This window comes from Pinus tabuliformis, chromosome 5_2 (assembly GCF_031772625.1).
Source record: "Pinus tabuliformis cultivar Carrire ecotype Pingquan chromosome 5_2, CPIR1, whole genome shotgun sequence".
Lineage (NCBI taxonomy): Eukaryota > Viridiplantae > Streptophyta > Pinopsida > Pinales > Pinaceae > Pinus > Pinus tabuliformis.
Window position 1 is genome coordinate 821,860,524 of NC_142306.1, and position 19,150 is coordinate 821,879,673.

Genomic DNA, 19,150 nt, shown 5'->3' on the forward strand with positions numbered 1-19,150 from the left:
AAAGAGATTGTTGTTGAAGAATAATAATAAACCCTCATCTACTGCACCAATTTTCCCGCATTGGGTTTTTCTGGGGACAATTGTCCAAAAATATGTGTGTTGATGTGATTGATTTTCATGCTTGTATATCACTGTTATTTTTCTCTATGATATAGTGTGAGAACTGCAATAGAATTTATTTTAATGTTTACTGGAGGGTCTTAGTGAACAACTTATTGTGAGAAATAAGTAGGATGAATAAATTAGTTATTACAATAGAATTTCATGTTATAAATTTTCACATTCATTATGTAATGTACTTGTCAAAAGAATAAATAAAATAATTTTTATTATTATTGTTGTGACTTATTAAGCATGGGTTTCATGCTTGGGTCACCATGTTTTAGGTTAAAGTCCCCATTAACGACTTCTAGCATTTATTCAAAGTCTATAGAGTTATTGTACATTTAAAGAGACCCTTCTTGGGCTTTTGAATCATGTCAGAAGGTTAAGTATTGAGTCAAATATGAATTATGTAATCTCCACACCATGTCGGCCTAAGGGAAGATCAAGTCAACCTAAAGACCCTATTCGACCCCACAAGAAGCCTACAAAATGAAGTTCATCAAATTCAATTGGAGTATCATTCTCTCATCAAGTTCAAATTCTTTTGTATCTAGGAAGAAGTAGGAAAATATCTTGTTGCTGGGTAGAAGTGCGAAGTTCCCTTGTAGCTGGAAAAGGTGCGAAGTCTGTTGTCTGGAAGCTGAAGTGAATGAGAATTTAGGTGAGTCTAATGAGACAAGGAAAATCAAATTTTTTGTGGTGGTCTCTCTTTGTTTCATGCTTTGGATTGGGAGATTGAAGTCTTCCAAGTTGCACTGTTGCTGAAAGATGTCAGTTGTTGTAAGTTGCTGCATAGTCGAAGTTATTGAGAAGAGGTAGAAATTATGGAAGGATGACTTGGTGTGGAGGGAAGGTCTAGTCTTGGTTTAGGGTGAAGAGTATCAAAGAATATGTTGAAAGGAATAATGATCTTGACTGGATTTTACCCTCAAGGGGGGTTTTACCCTGGCATGTGCCTACATCTGGTATCTAGTGTTTTATGTGTTTTTGCTTTTGGTAATTGCTTGATGAACTAAAGAAATAATATGTAAAGAATAGTAATAATTAGAAATGTCACAAGTAATTATCAAGATAAGGAAAATATTTATTTCCTTTCTAATTTTGTAACACTTCTCCCCCCATTGAGCTCAAAAAACCCTTTCCAAGTCATCCCAGGAATGCAATGAGTTTGCAGTGAGGGTACAAAACCATTTTCGTATGTCTCCTTCAAGGGTCTGCACAAAGAGTCTCATGAAGACATATTTGTCCTCTACCATGAAATTTTCTATAAACTCTTGAAAAGCACTAATGTGTTCATCAACAACCCCTTTTTGTTTGCCACTGAAACGTGGTAACAACTTGAGGTAGATTTTGAGCATTTCGTGTAGCACCCTATCTAGAGCTAGTGGGGCATATCGTGATCCCACCCATGCCAAGGGTTTATTCGGTTGGTTTGGATGGTTGAGGGGTTCACCTTGTCCAACCATGATGTGTTGTAGAATTAAATTCATCGCAACAGATGAGATAAAAATAAGAGGTGATGGTGTAGATGATTTTAATTGAGAAATTACTGTAGGTGATGGTGTAGGTAATATTCTATTAGTTGATGTTCCATCAGTTCTAGTCGAGAAGGCTTTGGATCATCGATTAAAATCATGCACAAAGATTTCAGGATCAGAAATAAGTGTTATAAGGTCCTAGTCCAAAATACTCTGCGTGTTCCTCTTTAATGAAGCCAGAGTGTAATGATGTAGGGAAAATACAGTAGTCTAATTAAAGTGCGACTAGGACAGACCATGGTGCACATGATTCACCCTATGAAAGAAACAATTTGGTCGTTGCAGTATAGCGAGTGAGGATGACAGACGGGCGTGAGGAGGTCACAGAAAAAATGAATGGTGGTGAGAGGAAACAAAGAGTGGAGTCACCAGGTGGAGAGAACAATTGGAAGGAAAGCTATAGAATTTGTCTATGACCACAAAGGTTGGAACAAATTGTCGTTTTACCTAGGGACCGAAGTCGAATTACCCCTAACAATAGCACCAAGAGATGTTGGCTCCTCAGAGTCACACCATGTTTTGTTGTGATGCAAATCTTGGGAACATCTAAATGGGGCTCTATTTTATATTTGACCGATGAGGGATTCAAATTGTGGTTCTTATTGTGATCATCTTACTTCTAATTGTATGTATTTAACACCTTCATCATTTTAACATGTTTTTTCATAGCTAAACAGTGATTGATACGATATGGTTTTTTTTAGGCAAATAGGTCGACCATACATTTATAATTCTCAAAAGTCATATATGACCATGAAATTTAGACTTAAGGATTAACAAGAAAACGTACATTATGCAATTGAGTCACATATACTTCATTTTCTTGCTTTAATGTCACAAGAAAATAAATACATGCCAAATTGAGACACAACCATAACATTAAATCCATCTACACGTTTGCATTATGCTCTTTTTAAGATAATGAATTAGTCAATAGTCGAGCATAATTTTGAATATAATTCATGTAGGTTATTCTTTAGCTTTCCTTATGGGCGTGTGACGAGTATGGAAAATCTTGGAGAGTTGGATGAAGAATTGTTTTAAAAAATTCACTGTAAATTTTGAGAGTGCTTTGGGATCATCGTTGGGGGGAAAACACCATTACATTAGATCCTTTACTGAGCTATATTTCCATTGATCTAGGGTAGGAGAATTCATAACCCTTCAGTTTGACACGAAAATGTTCAAAATAAAGGTCAATGAAAATGGAGAATAAGGTGATACCTGACTTAAAAGAGCAATTAAGAATTCCTTTAAGCTGAATAAATCTTGGTGGATGGATGATCAATTAAGAATTCAACCATGAGGAAACATATAATTTTGAAATTTACTTGTTCCTTCTAAAACCATTACAAAAAAAAAACAATAAATCCAAGATACTCTTTCAGAAGCCAACTTGATATATCTTGCAAAACTAAAATAAACCATCATACTAATTCCATAATTCATTTCAACTAAAATCTAAAAACAAGTCTGCTCAATTTCCACAACAAATCAGGTTCACAATTCAAATTTCAAAATGCCATGAAAGTTGCATAAAATTGCTTCATATTAGTAATAAACTTCAAAATAAAAGGTGACATGAACACACACATGATAAGAAGAGACAGACATCCCAAGAGTTACTTCAAAATTCTTCTCAAAAAATGCTTCAAGGCTTCCCAGCAATTCACCAAAAATTTTGGCAGAGTTTCCCCAACAGCCAAGATCATGTGATCCGTAGGTGATTAAAATCTTGCACAAAGATTTTAGGATTAGAAATAGGTGTTATAAGGTCCTAGTCCAAAATACTCTATGTGTGCCTCTTTAGTGAAGCCAGAGTGTAACGATGTAGGGAAAATGTGGTAGGCTAATTAAAGTGTGACTAGGACAGGCCACGGTGCATACGATGCACCCTATGAAAGAAACAATTTGGTTGTTGCAGTATAATGAGTGAGGATGACAGACGGGCGTGACGAGGTCACAAAACAAAGGAATGGTGGTGAGGGAAAACAAAGAGTGGAGTTGCCAGGAGGAGAGAACAACTGGAAGGAAAGCTCTATACAGGTTGGAACAAATTGTCGTTTTACCTAGGGACAGAAGTCGAATTATCACCAACAATGACGCCAAGAGATGTTGGCTCCCCAGAGTCACACCATGTTATGTTGTGATGCAAATCTTGGGAACATCTAAATGGGGCTCTGTTTTATATTTGACCGATGATGGATTCAAATTGTGGTTCTTATTTTGATCATCTTACTTCTAATTGTATGTATTTAACACCTTCACGATTTTAACATGTTTGTTCATAACTAAACAGTGATTGATACAATATGTTTTTTTTTAGGAAAATAGGCCGAACATACATTTATAATTCTCAAAAATCATGGCCATGAAATTTAGACTTAAGGATTAACAAGAAAACGTACATTATACCATTAAGTCATATATACTTCATTTTCTTGCTTTAATGTCACAAGAAAATAAATACATGCCAAAATGAGACACAACTGTAACATTAAATCCATCTACACGTTTGCATTATGCTCTTTTTAAGATAATGAATTAGTCAATAGTCGAGCATAATTTTGAATAGAATTCATGTAGGTTAATCTTTATCTTTCCTTATGAGCACATGACGAGTATGGAAAATCTTGGAGAGTTGGATGAAGAATTGTTTTAAAAAATTCGTTGTAAATTTTGTGAGTGCTTTGGGATCATGGTTGGGGGAGAAACACCATTACATTATATCCTTTATTGATTTGTATTTCTGTTGATCTTGGGTATGAGCATTCATAACCCTTGGGTTTGACACGAAAATGTTCAAAATAAAGGTCGATGAAAATGGAGAATAGGGTGATGCCCGACTTATAAGAGCAATTAAGAATTCCTTTAAGCTGAATAAATCTTGGTGGATGGATGATCAATTAAGAATTAAACCATGAGGAAACATATAATTTTTAAATTTACTTGTTCCTTTTAAAACCCTTGCAAAAAAAATCAATAAATCCAAGATACTCTTTCAGAAGCCAACTTGATAGATTTTTCAAAACTAAGACAAACCATCACACTAATGCCCTAATTCATTTGAACTAAAATCTAAAAACAAGTATACACAATTTCCACAGCAAATCAGGTTCATAGCTCAAATTTCAAAATGCCATGAAAGTTGCATAAAGTTGCTTCATATTAGTAATAAACCTAAAAATAAAAGGTGACATGAACACATACATGATAATAAGAGATAGACATCCCAAGAGTTACTTCAAAAATTTTCTTGAAAATTGCTTCAAGACTTCCCAGCAATTCACCAAAATTTTTGGTAGAGTTTCCCCAACAACCAAGATCTTGCCCCCCTTCCCCCCCTTTTTTACATTTCAAAATGAGGCCTATATATAGGAACTCCAAGAGCTTGGACCTACCCTAAACTACTAGTGGTATATGAAAACCACTCTAGTTTGGTACAAAATTTCTAGCTGTATTGTAACTAACTTCTTCTAGAAGTTTCCTTTTGGAGATTCGCCTATTGTAGAGTGGGCCCCTCTATATTTACTTTGATTCCAAATTTCTCCTTCTTTGTTGGGTGAGGCGTTCCTTCCTTCCCTTGGTGATAACTTGGTTGGGTAGTTATACTCGCTTGGATGGCCCAAGATGATTTAGAGTGCCCCATTTATGGCTTGCTGACATAGAAGCATCCTTTGTTATTATTGTGGATTCTGTGTATAGAGCGAGTTTGTATATGTCCCATAGGATGTCCCATTCTTCTTATGTTGGTATGCCACCCAACCATGCTTTTACTACTTCCATTTCTAGATCCATAATGGGTTTATAATTGACTTCTCCATGTTCCATGAACAACTGCTTCAACATGAACAACGAATTGAAGTGTTGCTTGTAAATATCTATCATATCCTTCTCCCACGAGGTTCATCCCTCGACCTTGGCTCTATTGGAGTGTTCTTCAACACGTTGTATACTCCCTAGGATAAACTCCATTGGTAACCAGTCTCCTTCACTATTAAAAAATTATGGTAAGCCCCTTTCGTGTAGTTCCTTGCATTTTCTTTTAAAATTTTTCCACTTCTTCGCCCATAATACTAGCCTTCTCTTCTATCTGCGCCATCATCTTGTGAGTTTTCTCCACCCAAGTAACTTTTGTAGTTAGATGGGAGTGGTCAATGTTTAAGTTCCTAGCTTCCTCCTATGATGTGATTCAATAAATTTAGTATCACCTCAATTTTACGCAAGGTTTTCATTGCTTGTGCTTCATGTTTCTTCACTACCCTGTGGACATCTCAAATCATTTCATTCTTTGCTTGCACTAATTCTAATTGTCCCCAATGCTTCTTAATCAGTCGAGCAAACATTTTACAGACCACTCCTTTAGTATTTTCCAAAATTAATTGACCCATACTTTCCTTCAGCTATATTTGGTAATAAGATTCCATCCTCCCGATGCATTCCTTTAAGTCTTGTTGAAGTTCTATCCCTGCTTTCCTTAAATCTCATCTCAAGAATGGTCGATGTTTACATTCCTAGCTTCCTCCTTGGTCATGTGATTCAAGAAATGTACTATCACCTCAATTTTACGCAAGTTTGTCCTTGCATGTGCTTCATGTTTCTTCGCTTCCCCATGGACTGCTCAAATCATCTCATTCTTTGCATGCACTAGTTCTAATTGTCTTATTGCTTGATAATCATTCAAGTGACCTCTCTACATACCACTCCTTTAGTCTTTTCCAAAATTAATTGACCCATGCTTTTATTCACCTGTATGTGGGAATAAGATTCCATCCTCTCAATGCATTCCCTTACTCGTTGAAGTTTTGCCTCTGATTTCCTTAAATCTCGCCTAAATTCCAAAGGTGATGGATGAATTCCTTCAAAATCTTCCTGCATCATTTGCATATCCATTCGTTCAGTTGAATCACGGGGGTGATTTCCAAGCATGGGAGGTGATGCAGGGGCTCCTTAATCTCAACGTTGGAGCTGGATCAATAAATGGTCTTGCCTCTACCTTTGACCATTGTATGACTTTTGTTAGAAGTGGAAGAAAACATTATGTGATGTGTTTCAGAATCTTAGCAATGAGGAGAAATGTGGCATGTGTAAATCAAGGGGTGGTATGGCAAGAGTGATTGCATCATTGTAGACTCAAAGTGGCATGAGGAAAGAAGTGTGGGAGAATAAGAAGGGATGGAGGATAATAATAAGAGACTTATGTACCTAAATTTCCACTGTCGTGGGTATAATTATGCATTTTCTTCACATGCTTCGAGTTGTGAAGCAGAAATATTCCCGTAGTGAATGCATATAAGGGTTGGATGTCTGAATTTTCTATCTTCAGGGATTTATTCTAGTAAAAGGTGACAAAACCACTAGGAGATGATCCAACGATGAGCTTACTCGATTGAAACTCAAGAGATTACATCTATAGACCAAAGTGATTCAATGACTCAAAATTACTACAAAGAATTCCCTTGAAGAGCATCGAATTTGGTCTCTCTAATGCTTTATATAAACATTGTGAAGCACATGCAAGCTCTCGACGTGTGTCCACCCCTATTTATTCTCTTGTCAGTGGTGGAAAATGTCAGTTTTCATTACTATGCATCTCCAAAATCCTAACCATGGAGAGTTTAGAGGTGGAGGGGGAGCATCAGAAGATAGACACGTAGCTAGCTTCATCATGCTTAGTTCTGTTGAGAAATCTAGCGTAGCTAGATTATGTGTGATTTCTCCTTACTTTGATAACTACTTGTGATTTTTATTTACTTCAACTTGTAATATTTATAATTAGCTTCTTTTTATTTTTATTATTATAGTGTTATTATCATCAAAAAACTACCAAAACATTAAGATCGATAAAATAAATGGACACAAGATGTAGGCTGCTAGCTAGGGCCAAAACCTTTCCTAGAGAGGAAAACCCACTATAAATTCTTCTCTTCTTATAGAAAATTAAAATGATGAATTGAAAGACCTTTTAGACCCAAGACAAAGACCCCTCTAAGAACAATTCAACCTTTTGTAGATAAGCTTTTCTTCCACAAAGTCAACACTAGTCAAACAACTTCAAATTTTAGATTTCGACATTTATTTCAGTATTTCGGCTTTTGCTTCAGTGTTAAAAAAATTCGGACTCTATTGTAGTTCTGATTTTCATATGTGTGATTGTTTTTAGGGAAGAATTAAGTACTTTTCGTCCTTTATTGGATTGCTTATTTCTCCTTGGGAATTTAGCCTTTAACCTTGATCTTATAGCTCCAAAATTTCGGCTTCTCTTATGAGGATTGTAGTTCGGATTTGTGGCAAGAAATTGTGCCCTAGAAACTTTACATGTCTGAGAGAATAGAGACAGAAAATCTATGGTTTTTGTTTCTTCTTCCTTGGATCCTCCTTCTTCTTCACTTGCATTCTTGTCTTCCTTCTTGTGCTTCAATGAGCTTGCTTGATTGCGCTTCTAAATGAGGTCAAATGCTTTGTACATATACCTTTCGTTGGAGCTCGAATAGCCCTAAACAAGATCGAATTCTTCTTTGTAGGCTGACTTGGTCTTGGAGGGGGATTTTGAAACATTTTTCCTCAAAATAAATTCTTTTGACTTGTTACAAAAGTCCCATTAGTGTCTAATACATGTGACAATGACTCTTTTGACTTCTTTGACTCTTATGACAAAACCTATAAGTACACAATGGTTGCTTTGACCTAGAACAATTTAACCTTGAGCATGAAATCCCATGCTTTATAAAATGAAAATAATAATTTTCTTTTTCTTTTACATCAAATATATAAAATCAAGAGTACATAAGATTTATGAATACCAAACCTAGTTACACATTTCAACACTCCCTCTTAACTAGGGAGGTATTCACAATACATTGATGGTACATGGACATTCTCATACTGAATAATTCTCATAAGAATACTTGGATTGGTAAGCCATCTCATAAGTTATCTTTTCATCTTATGTTAGTGCATCTCATCATATCAACCAACATTGTCATATAGCAAGGCCTTGAATAGAAACACTATCTCTCCACTAGATTAGAGCACAATGTTGGGGAGACAATGATTTATAGACACCTTCATCATTATCTCTCAAGGCACATACCCCATCTGAAAGTTCACAAGGTATGTCCTTTTAGGACCATTCCCCTCTTGGAATTACACATCCTCAAGTAATAACCTCTTTGACTACTCTTGACTATTGGATGACCTACCACATCCTCAAATAGAATAAGTTATTGAGACAACTTCTATCCTCAAGAAGTATCAGCCTTAGATTCTTACCCAATCCTCCATTCTTTCTTCATGATGTGAAGACAAGAATGATGTGTCTATATATCCCTCTCAGGTAGGGAGGATATACTCATTCCTTTACTTGGAAGGAATATACCCAAGCTACCTCTTAAATAGGGACTTGTTTCCAAAAACAACTATCTTTTATTCTGCATGATCATGTCATGAATAAAATTTCAACTTCTACATCATGGAGTCATCTTCTTTTATAACTTCTTCGTAGGTCTTCAACCATCTTCTACATAACTTTTCCTTTTTCTTTTCAAAAAAACATAGTGTTGAACCAAGTAATGCTAGTAATGGCATACTTATTTTCATTGGAAATTGACCTTCTTTGTCATCATCTGGCTATTCTTCATATTGATACCTCTTCCAAGTCATGTTCCTTTCATAATCATTCATCCAAATTTACTGATTGCAAGTGAATTTATACAACCTTTTTCTAGAAGCCCTATTCCAATCCAACCAAATGCCTACTTTCAAAAATAAATAAATAAATGAACTTCAAAAATAGAATTACCTCTTTATGATGACCCTTTTTTATTTTCTTCTGCAACATCAATATCCATTTATATGAATCCATCTTAAATACATCTATTAACAAGGTTCTCCTTTCTCTCTATGCTTATTAAAGTCTTCATACCTTCTTCAGAGAGATGTCATAGCTAATCCTTCTAATTGCTATCAAATGTTGATTAATCATCTCATCTAAGTAGCTATAGATACATCTTTAGGAACTCTCCTTTCAACTTATTTACATACTTCTTCCTAGGGATCTCTATACATATCTCCTTCTACATAGGAACAATTGTTTTCCATCTCCTTATGCTCTTCATGAGGTCATATAATGTTTATTTTATCATGCCATTATGTAGAAGAGTTCAAAGCATATCGTATTTATGCCTTCATGTATCATCCATAAGAAATAATTCCTTCTTTAATCATGCTCATGAGATATGGCATTTCAATCATTCTATCTGCAACAAAGTGAAGACATGACTTTGTCTAGCTATCAAAAAGTTATCAAATGTGTGGATATCTATTTCTTTGTATGATCATCTAGACTTCCTTCAACAACTTCCTTTCCCTTTCTTTAAGATGAAAACACTTCAATCAAATCATCACGCTGCACATCCTGTCATCATAAATTTATTCTTCTAAAATATAGATGCCATGCTAGGTGGAATGTAGACTATCTATGTAACACTTGCTTCTTTCAAGTAGAGGTGAACCTTTTTCAAAAAATACTCTAGCATCTTGATGATCATTTTCTACAAATTCTTTATTCTAATGATGATGAGGTGTGATGAGCTATTAGCTTCCAATCTTTCTAGACAACTTGCTTCAATCATGCAAACTGCTACATCAACTATCCTTTTATGCTTCTAATAGGATGCTATCTTAATACAACTATAATGCATCCTATCATAACTTTAATGCTTTCTACCATTACTACTATCTTCTATAAACTGAAAATTAACTTCAATATATTAGTGATTTTTTATATTAAAGGTCTCTCACTTCTTCCTTCTTTGGTTCCTTTTCATCGGGTTCTTCCACATTTTCGGTTACATGGGCTTTACTTCTTTCTTTCCTTTTATTATCACCCTTATTGAGTTTAGGACAATTCCTTTTGTAGTGCCCATATTCATCACATTCATAACACTGAATTTTAGAAATGTCAACTTTGTTTTGAAATTTCTTTCGAGGCTCAAATTTTCCAAACTTTCCTTTCTTCCTTGACATAGCTACAAATTCTTGAGTTTGTTCATTCAATTCAACGCCATCCTTTTCTTTTAATCTAGTTTCTTCAATACTACATAATGCCCATATATCATTGAATGGTATAGTTTCCTTCTTTTCGTAGATGCTTGATACAAAGTTGCCCCATTCTTTCGGTAGTGCATTAAGTACACAAGTGGTCATCTATGGATTTGACATTGTTTCTCCTACCTCTTGTAGTTAACCTTAATTTGTGATATCTTCATGTTAGTGCTCAAATCTGCCTTAGGCTGAAGGAAGGCAGTATTCAAGGTAACACCATACCACGCTCAGCCTCATAGCTAGCCCTACGAGGACAGGAGAGGGCTCTCTCCGGGTCAACTCAGTAAAAATACTCAATAGGGTCTGAGATGACTTAAAATAAGAACTGATTTTAGGCTAGGTAAATAAATATGAAAGAGGTATTTTGATGAATGACTGAGTTTTCTGGGATGTATGGGACCAAGAAACAGCATGAGCAGAGAATTTAACTCAAAGACGCAGATTATTTCGTGAGGCAAGACAGGAAAAAAGTCTAGCAATTAGTTTTGAAATAATATGAGGTGGAGAGATTGTTTAAGAGGGTGAAAAAGGCATAAATACATGAATCCTTTTCAACAGAAGAAAACATAGAACGTGAAAACTTTCCCAAGGCAGAGCAGTAAACTGAATTCTACCTTTTCTTACTTAGGATCTTTCACTGGAAATGAATATGAATGAACTATAAGACATAACAAAATACATATGAAACAAAAGGAAAATACAATTGCTAAACTCATGCCACAGGAATCTCATGAACTAGAGATGCAATCTTTCATTAATTCTCTGTCAAAATGTACAGTGAGTGACTGAGTTTCTCTCCCGCTATTTCCCATAAACTCCAACCAACTCTTTACAAATGATTTTTGATACAATAAATAGACTTTTCAATGAGAGAGTTGATCGACCCAGGAAATGAAAAGCCAACCATCAGTGTAAAATTCAGTTTCTATAATGACCAATTAAAACAAAGTAAACATGAGCACAGATCTTCTGGGTGACTGCTCGCCTTCCTTTTGCCACTTGGATAGAAGCCAACCTTTGATGAAAATGTTTTTAAAATTTTCCTTTGATGCTGGGAAAAATGTCTTTTTAATGAATGGGCACATTTGGAGAAAATTGCAAATTGACATCTCGCGGAGCGGAAGTGATTTTGGCCTTTGGGTCTCTGTGCGCCGCGCCAAAAGATGTATGTGTCACGCCACTTTGGAGGTGCTTTTGAGGCACTTCATGAAGTCCAAATTGAACCCAAGTATGCGTGTTGGAAAGATTTTCCTGTCTACTTTTCAACCCAAGTGGAATTTCTGAATTTGTATGCCATTTACCCCTCCAAAACCGCAATCTTCCAAGACTACTTCCTGTGTGTCAAAATAGGGGCAGAGAGGTCATTTTTTTGGTGTTTTTGACCTCCTGAGGACTCAAAATTGGCCCAAAATTATTGGCCATGCACCAGAAGTCGTGAGTTTCCATGAAAAATCCAAAAATGTAAACTTTTTGTCATTTGGAGCTCTCTATCGAAAGCGCGCACCAGGTGGCGCGGCGCATAGGGAGAAAAAACCTGTTTCTTGTGCACAAAATTTCAAAACGCAAAAATGTGCTCCAAATTTCTTGAAATTTGGGTTGTACCTTCTCTATCACATGTCATGCTAGACCAACGAAGCCTCAGCCAAGATTTGGAGTCGATCTTTCTCTTTTTTCCTCTTTTGTCTCTTTGTCACCTTCCTCAATTTCGCCTTTAGGCTCCTGATTCTTGCTTTGGAGCTCATGTTTCGGGCCATGTAATGGTGAGTCATGCACCTCAGCATTTCTTTTTCCCTATTAGCCTTTTCCACCAGCTGTTCCAAGTGAACGTTCACTTTCTCTAAAACATACTCCCGGTCCTCATCTCTTTTCTCCATAGGTCTACCTTGTGCTGCCATGATGTGTTGCCGGTTTTCCTTGATCAGTTGCAACTCTATCTCAGCTTGCTGATCCTCAAGTTGTTTGTTCCTCTGCTCCAGATATTTCATATTCCATTTGGCTCTTTCCAAGTCAAGGGACAAGGCTTGAATCTCTGTTTGCTACTCCTGGATGATCTCTTTAAGCTGTGCACTTTGTAGATATGTATCTGTATCATCATCATGGAGGAGAACGAATTCGGTCTCCCGTTCACCTGATGGGCCCTCATCATGCATTGGCTCCTTACCTCTGTCCTGTACCTGTAGTGCTGATGTGGGAAGTGAGGCCCCTTCCACACCGGGTGGAGATAACACTCGCTTTGCTGCTGCAAACAAATGTCTAGTGCCCCTCTGTTATGTGATGAATACCAGCACACTGGCAGTCTCATGGTGCTCGTACTAATGAGAAGGTTCCCCTCTCTCAAATCTAGTCTTTGGAGGTCCCTGTGAAGCTTGGAAGAAGTCACGGGAGATGAAATCATCCTAAGTGATACCCTGTAGATCAAGCTGATGCACCACCAAATCTTGATGAGAGAAAAATGATAAACACTGTTAAGTTGTTGCTGAGGGGTTTTATGCTGTATAAAGGTGGTCATCCTCTCTATGTTCCGGAAAATGAAATATGGGATGTTCATCATCCGTACCCTAGTGAAATGCATGAGCAACCTGATGTGATAAGCATAAAGATGAGATAATCATCCCTCACAGCTGAACTATTTCATAATCAATCTCATTAGTGGAGCATATTCATCTTTCAGATATCGGAATGGAAAGACTCTTTTGAGTTGCCTCAAGAAAGTGGTTTTAATATATGGCTCATAATGATGTCGATCAATCTTCTACTTCTTGTTCCATGGTTCTCCAATGTTCGGTATGCCGGTTGCTAATGAGACAGATTCTGGTGTAAGTGTGAAGGTGACACCAACTAAAGTAGCCTAATCTCCATGTAAGTGCAGCACGAATAGATGAGCCAGCTCATGATGAAATTGAACACTAGCCACCTTTTGACAAAACTCAAAGCATGACTGACGCTGGAAACATGACATAGCAAGAGGGCAGGCCTACAATTCTGTAAGGGTGGTCGGTTCTTCTCTAACATGTCTACCACTTTTGTGAGGCCTCCGGGGAGCCTGTTCTTCCAAGGATGAGTCGCTTTGGGTTTCCATTTCATAGTCCGATACATGCTCAGATGCCATGACTGTTGTTTTTCCACTGCCTTAGAGAAAAAGATGCTAGTGATAAAACTGTGTTTGGACTGCTTTTGTGATGTGTTGAAATCTGCCACCAAGGGGAAAAATGCAACAAGGGACTGTTAGGAAGGGGAATAATATGAAGGGATTAGGGACTATGAGGAGGAATTTTATTTAGGGACATGTAGGGGGTTTAGGAAATTTTATATGGGGTAGGGTTTGGGGTTTTACATTTGAAAAATGAGTGGAGGGGATAGGGAATAGGAGTTTAGTAATGTTTTAGGATAGGGAAAAATGGGAAAAATGGAATAGGGAAGAAGGGAATGATGGAAAGAAGGAAAAATGAAATGGAGAAGGAACCTTAGCACCAACACAATGAATTTGCAACCCTAACAGCAATTGTTTTGATGACTTTAAGTGGTAGTGTTTAATAGTTTTTATTGCAACCATAAGCAGCCATAAACCATCATCATACTAAAACAAAAATGGATGAAACACTGAGAGATCGACCCCACCTGGAAAATTCAAGGGATTAAAAGGCAATTTGTTGCAATTCTGAGCAAAATCGGGCTTTTATGTGTATGCGCTGCGCAGCATACCCAGTGCGCCACGCCGTTTGAGTGCGTCGCGCCCGTGTTATTTAACACTGTGTGGTCACACCCAGTGCGCCGCGCTCCCTCAGTGTGCCGCGCCACTCCACCTGTGCACTGCGCATGTCAAAACACCTCCAACTTCATCCAAAACGTGCGCTGGCTCACCAAATTCCTTTGAAATGATTTCTCTCCGACCTTGGCATGTAAAATGACTTTGATTCTTATGAGAAAATCTATATAAAGGCATGGAGTCATGGGTTTGATTTTTGTTTCTTCAAAACCCACTTTGCAATGTTTCATTTTGGCACTTTTTCCACAACTTAATACAACTCTGTATTTCACCTTCTCTTTTTGGATTTTTGACTAAAATGATGAAATTTTTGGCAATTTTTTGCAGGAGTAGCTGTCATGGCATTTGGCAAAGGATGACCAGAACTAGCTTTTCAAGTGCTTCATGTTGGAGAACTTTACATATTTATCATAAACATTAATTTGACGATTTCCTCTTCAAAACAGAGTTTTGAAGAGGAATCACCCTTGAGCATTATGGATGATGAAAATCTGGAGATGAAACTTGTTGAACCTCCCTCTGGCATGCTTGAGTACTCAGAAAACACGACTTATGAAACCATATACCTTTGACTGATATGATTTTTTTCCCATTAAAATACCAAATATTTACTGTCATTTAATGAACTTTGATGAACAGAGTTGAGCCAGCAGGTACAAAGCATGAGGGGTAATGACTGGCAAGACCCTTCCATCCGATTTATGGCATGCCCCTAGCAAAATGCAGCTAAGTGAATGGAGCGAGACACCTAAAAATGAAATGCAGATAGAGTTTTGATCTCGGATGGAGGACTGACAAGACCGACTCTAACATTGGCCCCAATGGGGATGGTAGCTCCTTGGAGGTGCCAAGAAATGCAGATCTTTGGGTGAGCAAACAGTTCCTTCGTCCATTGGGCTATGGAGTCCATTATTTTGATAGACCAACATGACTCAATTTATTGACTGGAACTTGACTCAAACTGACTCAATGCAAACTGACATGACTGAAAAAACTTGACTCTAACAAGCTAACTCAAAATACTAAGACCTGAACTTAAAACTTAAAGCTTGGTGGTAGTAGATGACCACCTGTGTTTCTTACAAAGCAAAATACGCTCAAACTACATCAAAATGCCAATGTAACCAATCAAGCAGATGCCTTCTTGATTGATTCTCCTGATCTGATCTCCTGGTCAGCAGTAGATATTTGTAACTGGGCATCCAAAATGCTAATCGACCATGATCTCCTTCATCGCTGAACACTGTAATAATCACCTTCACTGCTGCCTGCAAAAGATTTTCCATTGGATCATGAAAAACATGAAGATTTACCTTCTGCTGAGTAAACAAGATGTCTTTTTCTTCTGATTCTAATCTTCCTTCATAATGTACTTTAGAAAAAGTATGGTACTGGTCCTCAAAAATTTCTGAACAAGTGGATGAGCAAATTTCCTCTTCAAAAAACATTTCAAAACATGAAACATAGGAACAAGAAAGGGAATCCCAAATGTTTTGATCTACTCTAGTCTGAATATTATTTTGATTATCTTCATATGATATGACAGCCAGATTCTCATTACATTCATCAATCATGAGAAAAGAAACTTTAGATGTTTCTTGATACTCAACACTATCATTTATATCATCTACCACAAATTCATTTAGAGAAACGTTTTCACTTGCTTGAGCAAAGATCTCATCTTGTTGTTCATGAGCTGACTGGATTACCTCTTCATGAAGACTATGTCCTGATGACATGAGAACATTTGGATCCAAAACTCTGTCTTCTTCATCCCAGATGATTTCAGCAACAGAGTTCTCTTTCATGGGACTTAGTACAAGGTTTTCTTGGTCATCACAATCTAAATCTAGATCTGAAATGGCTATCTTAACATCATCACATTCTAAATTTTAAACTTGACTTCTCTGCCTGCTGTCTTCTTCTATGGACAGATCTGAAACGACACTTTTTCTTTCATCACTCTCAGCCATATGGAAATCTTCAACCTGCTGATCTATAAAGTTGCTTACAGGACTGTCAACCTTTTCAGAAGAGGAAGAAGTTCCACCATCACCTTCTTGACCATGTGCACACTGCATATCTGTGTTAACTTGAGCTAGAACATGACCGTTCAAGAGTTGATCTATCTCGCCTTCAGAAAGAGGAGATAATATTTTTTGTTTTCTTCTGCTCAAACATTGATTGTATTCATTAATTTCAAGTGAAGGAGTATACAAATTTTCCTCATATTGCTGATCCATTTCATGTAATTCCTATTGACTATTAAGATGCAAAATTCCTTCATCTTCCACCGTACTAAAATCTTGATTCTGCTACAAATTTTCATGATCATATTTATGCTGCTGAAGTGGTTTTTCATACAATGCTTCCATGATTTCTCCGTCCATTAAGTCATCACACTCATAAAAATTCTCAAGATCTTCAATAAAACTATGAACATGGCGACAACAATTCTAAACTAAAGCCAAGGATGGATACGATTCTTTATACCTTTCAAAGAATATTGTATGAAAATCTTTTAAACAATGAATAGAAGCAGGTGGCAAACTTTCATACCAAGATCGGGCTTCGTCTTCCAGAGTAGCCATAAACATTTTCATCAAACAATCTTCAGGAAAATTGATCTTTAGTTTATGCACGTGAATGTGAAATTTCACCAGATGAAGAGCAACGTCATTACCTTCCACATTTCTGAACATAGGCAAATTCTGAAGCCAATCAACCTTGGGCATTTTATTCGGAAAACCTGGGATGTAATCTCGGCTCATGGGAGCGTATCTTCTTGCAACCTGCTCCATTTTGATAATCTAAAAGCTACTGATCTCTCTGCAGTGGAGTCACCATGAAGGATTGATTGCTAGATTCTTCAGTGAATGGAGTCACCAGGTGAATGATTTCAGCCTTCTTATGTCTGATCGCTATTCACCATCAACAATCAGCTCTGAACTTGAGATATGTACTGGGGCAAGACAATCTTCAAGCAAACCATTTTCATCCCCAGCAGAGTCACCACTATGTTAGTGCTCAAATCTGCCTTAGGCTGAAGGAAGGCAGGATTCAAGGTAACACCATACCACGCTCAGCCTCGTAGCTAGTCCTACGAGGACAAGAGAGGGCTCTCTCCAGGTCAACTCAGTAAAAATACTCAATAGGGTCTGAGATGACTTAAAATAAGAACTAATTTTAGGCTAGGTAAATAAATATGAAAGAGGTATTTTGATGAATGACTGAGTTTTCTGGGATGTATGGGACCAAGAAACAACATGAGCAGAGAATTTAACTCAAAGACGCAGACTATTTCATGAGGAAAGACAGGCAGAAAGTCTAGCAATTAGTTTTGAAATAATATGAGGTGGAGAGATTGTTTAAGAGGGTGAAAAGGGCATAAATACATGAATCCTTTTCAACAGAAGAAAACATAGAACGTGAAAACTTTCCCAAGGCAGAGCAGTAAACTGAATTCTACCTTTTCTTACTTAGAAGCTTTCACTAGAAATGAATATGAATGAACTATGAGACATAACAAAATACATATGAAACAAAAAGAAAATACATTTGCTAAACTCACGCCACAGGAATCTCATGAACCAGAGCTGCAATCTTTCATTAATTCTCTGTCAAAATGATTTTCTCATGAACCAGAGCTGCAATCTTTCATTAATGTGACTGAGTTTCTCTCCCGCTGTTTCCCAGAAACTCCAACCAACTCTTTACAAATGATTTTTGATACAATAAATAGACTTTTCTATGAGAGAGTCGATCGACCCAGGAAATGAAAAGCCAACCATCAGCGTTACATTCAGTTTCTATAATGACCAATTAAAACAAAGTAAACATGAGCACAGATCTTCTGGGTGACTGCTCGCCTTCCTTTTGCCACTTGGATAGAAGCCAACCTTTGATGAAAATGTTTTTAAACTTTGCCTTTGATGCTGGGAAAAATTTATTTTTAATGAACGGGCACATTTGGAGAAAATTGCAAATCGACATCTCGTGGAGCGGAAGTGATTTTGGCCTTTGGGTCTCTGTGCGCCGGGCCAAAAGATGTGTGTGTCGCGCCACTTTGGAGGTGGTTTTGAGGAACTTCATGAAGTCCAAATTGAACCCAAGTATGCTTGTTGGAAGTCCCTACCTATCTACTTTCCAACCTCAGTGGAATTTCTAAATTTAGATTCCATTTACCCCTCCAAAACCGCAATCTCCCAAGACTGCTTCCTGTGTGTCAAAATAGGGGCAGAGAGGTCATTTTTTGGGTGTTTTTGACCTCTTGAGGACTCAAAATTTGCCCAAAATTCTTGGCCATGCACCAGAAGTCATGATTTTCCATGAAAAATCCAAAAATATAAACTTTTTGTCATTTGGAGCTCTCTAGCGAAAGCACGCACCAGGTGGCGCAGCACACAGGGAGAAAAAACCTGTTTCTTGTGCACAAAATTTCAAAACGCAAAAATGTGCTCCAAATTTCTTAAAATTTGGGTTGTACCTTCTCTATCACATGTCATGTTGGACCAACGAAACCTCGGCCAAGATTTGGAGTCGATCTTTCACTTTTTGCCTCTTTTGTCTCTTTGTCACCTTCCTCAATTTCGCCTTTAGGCTCCTGATTCTTGCTTTGGAGCTCATGTTTCGGGCC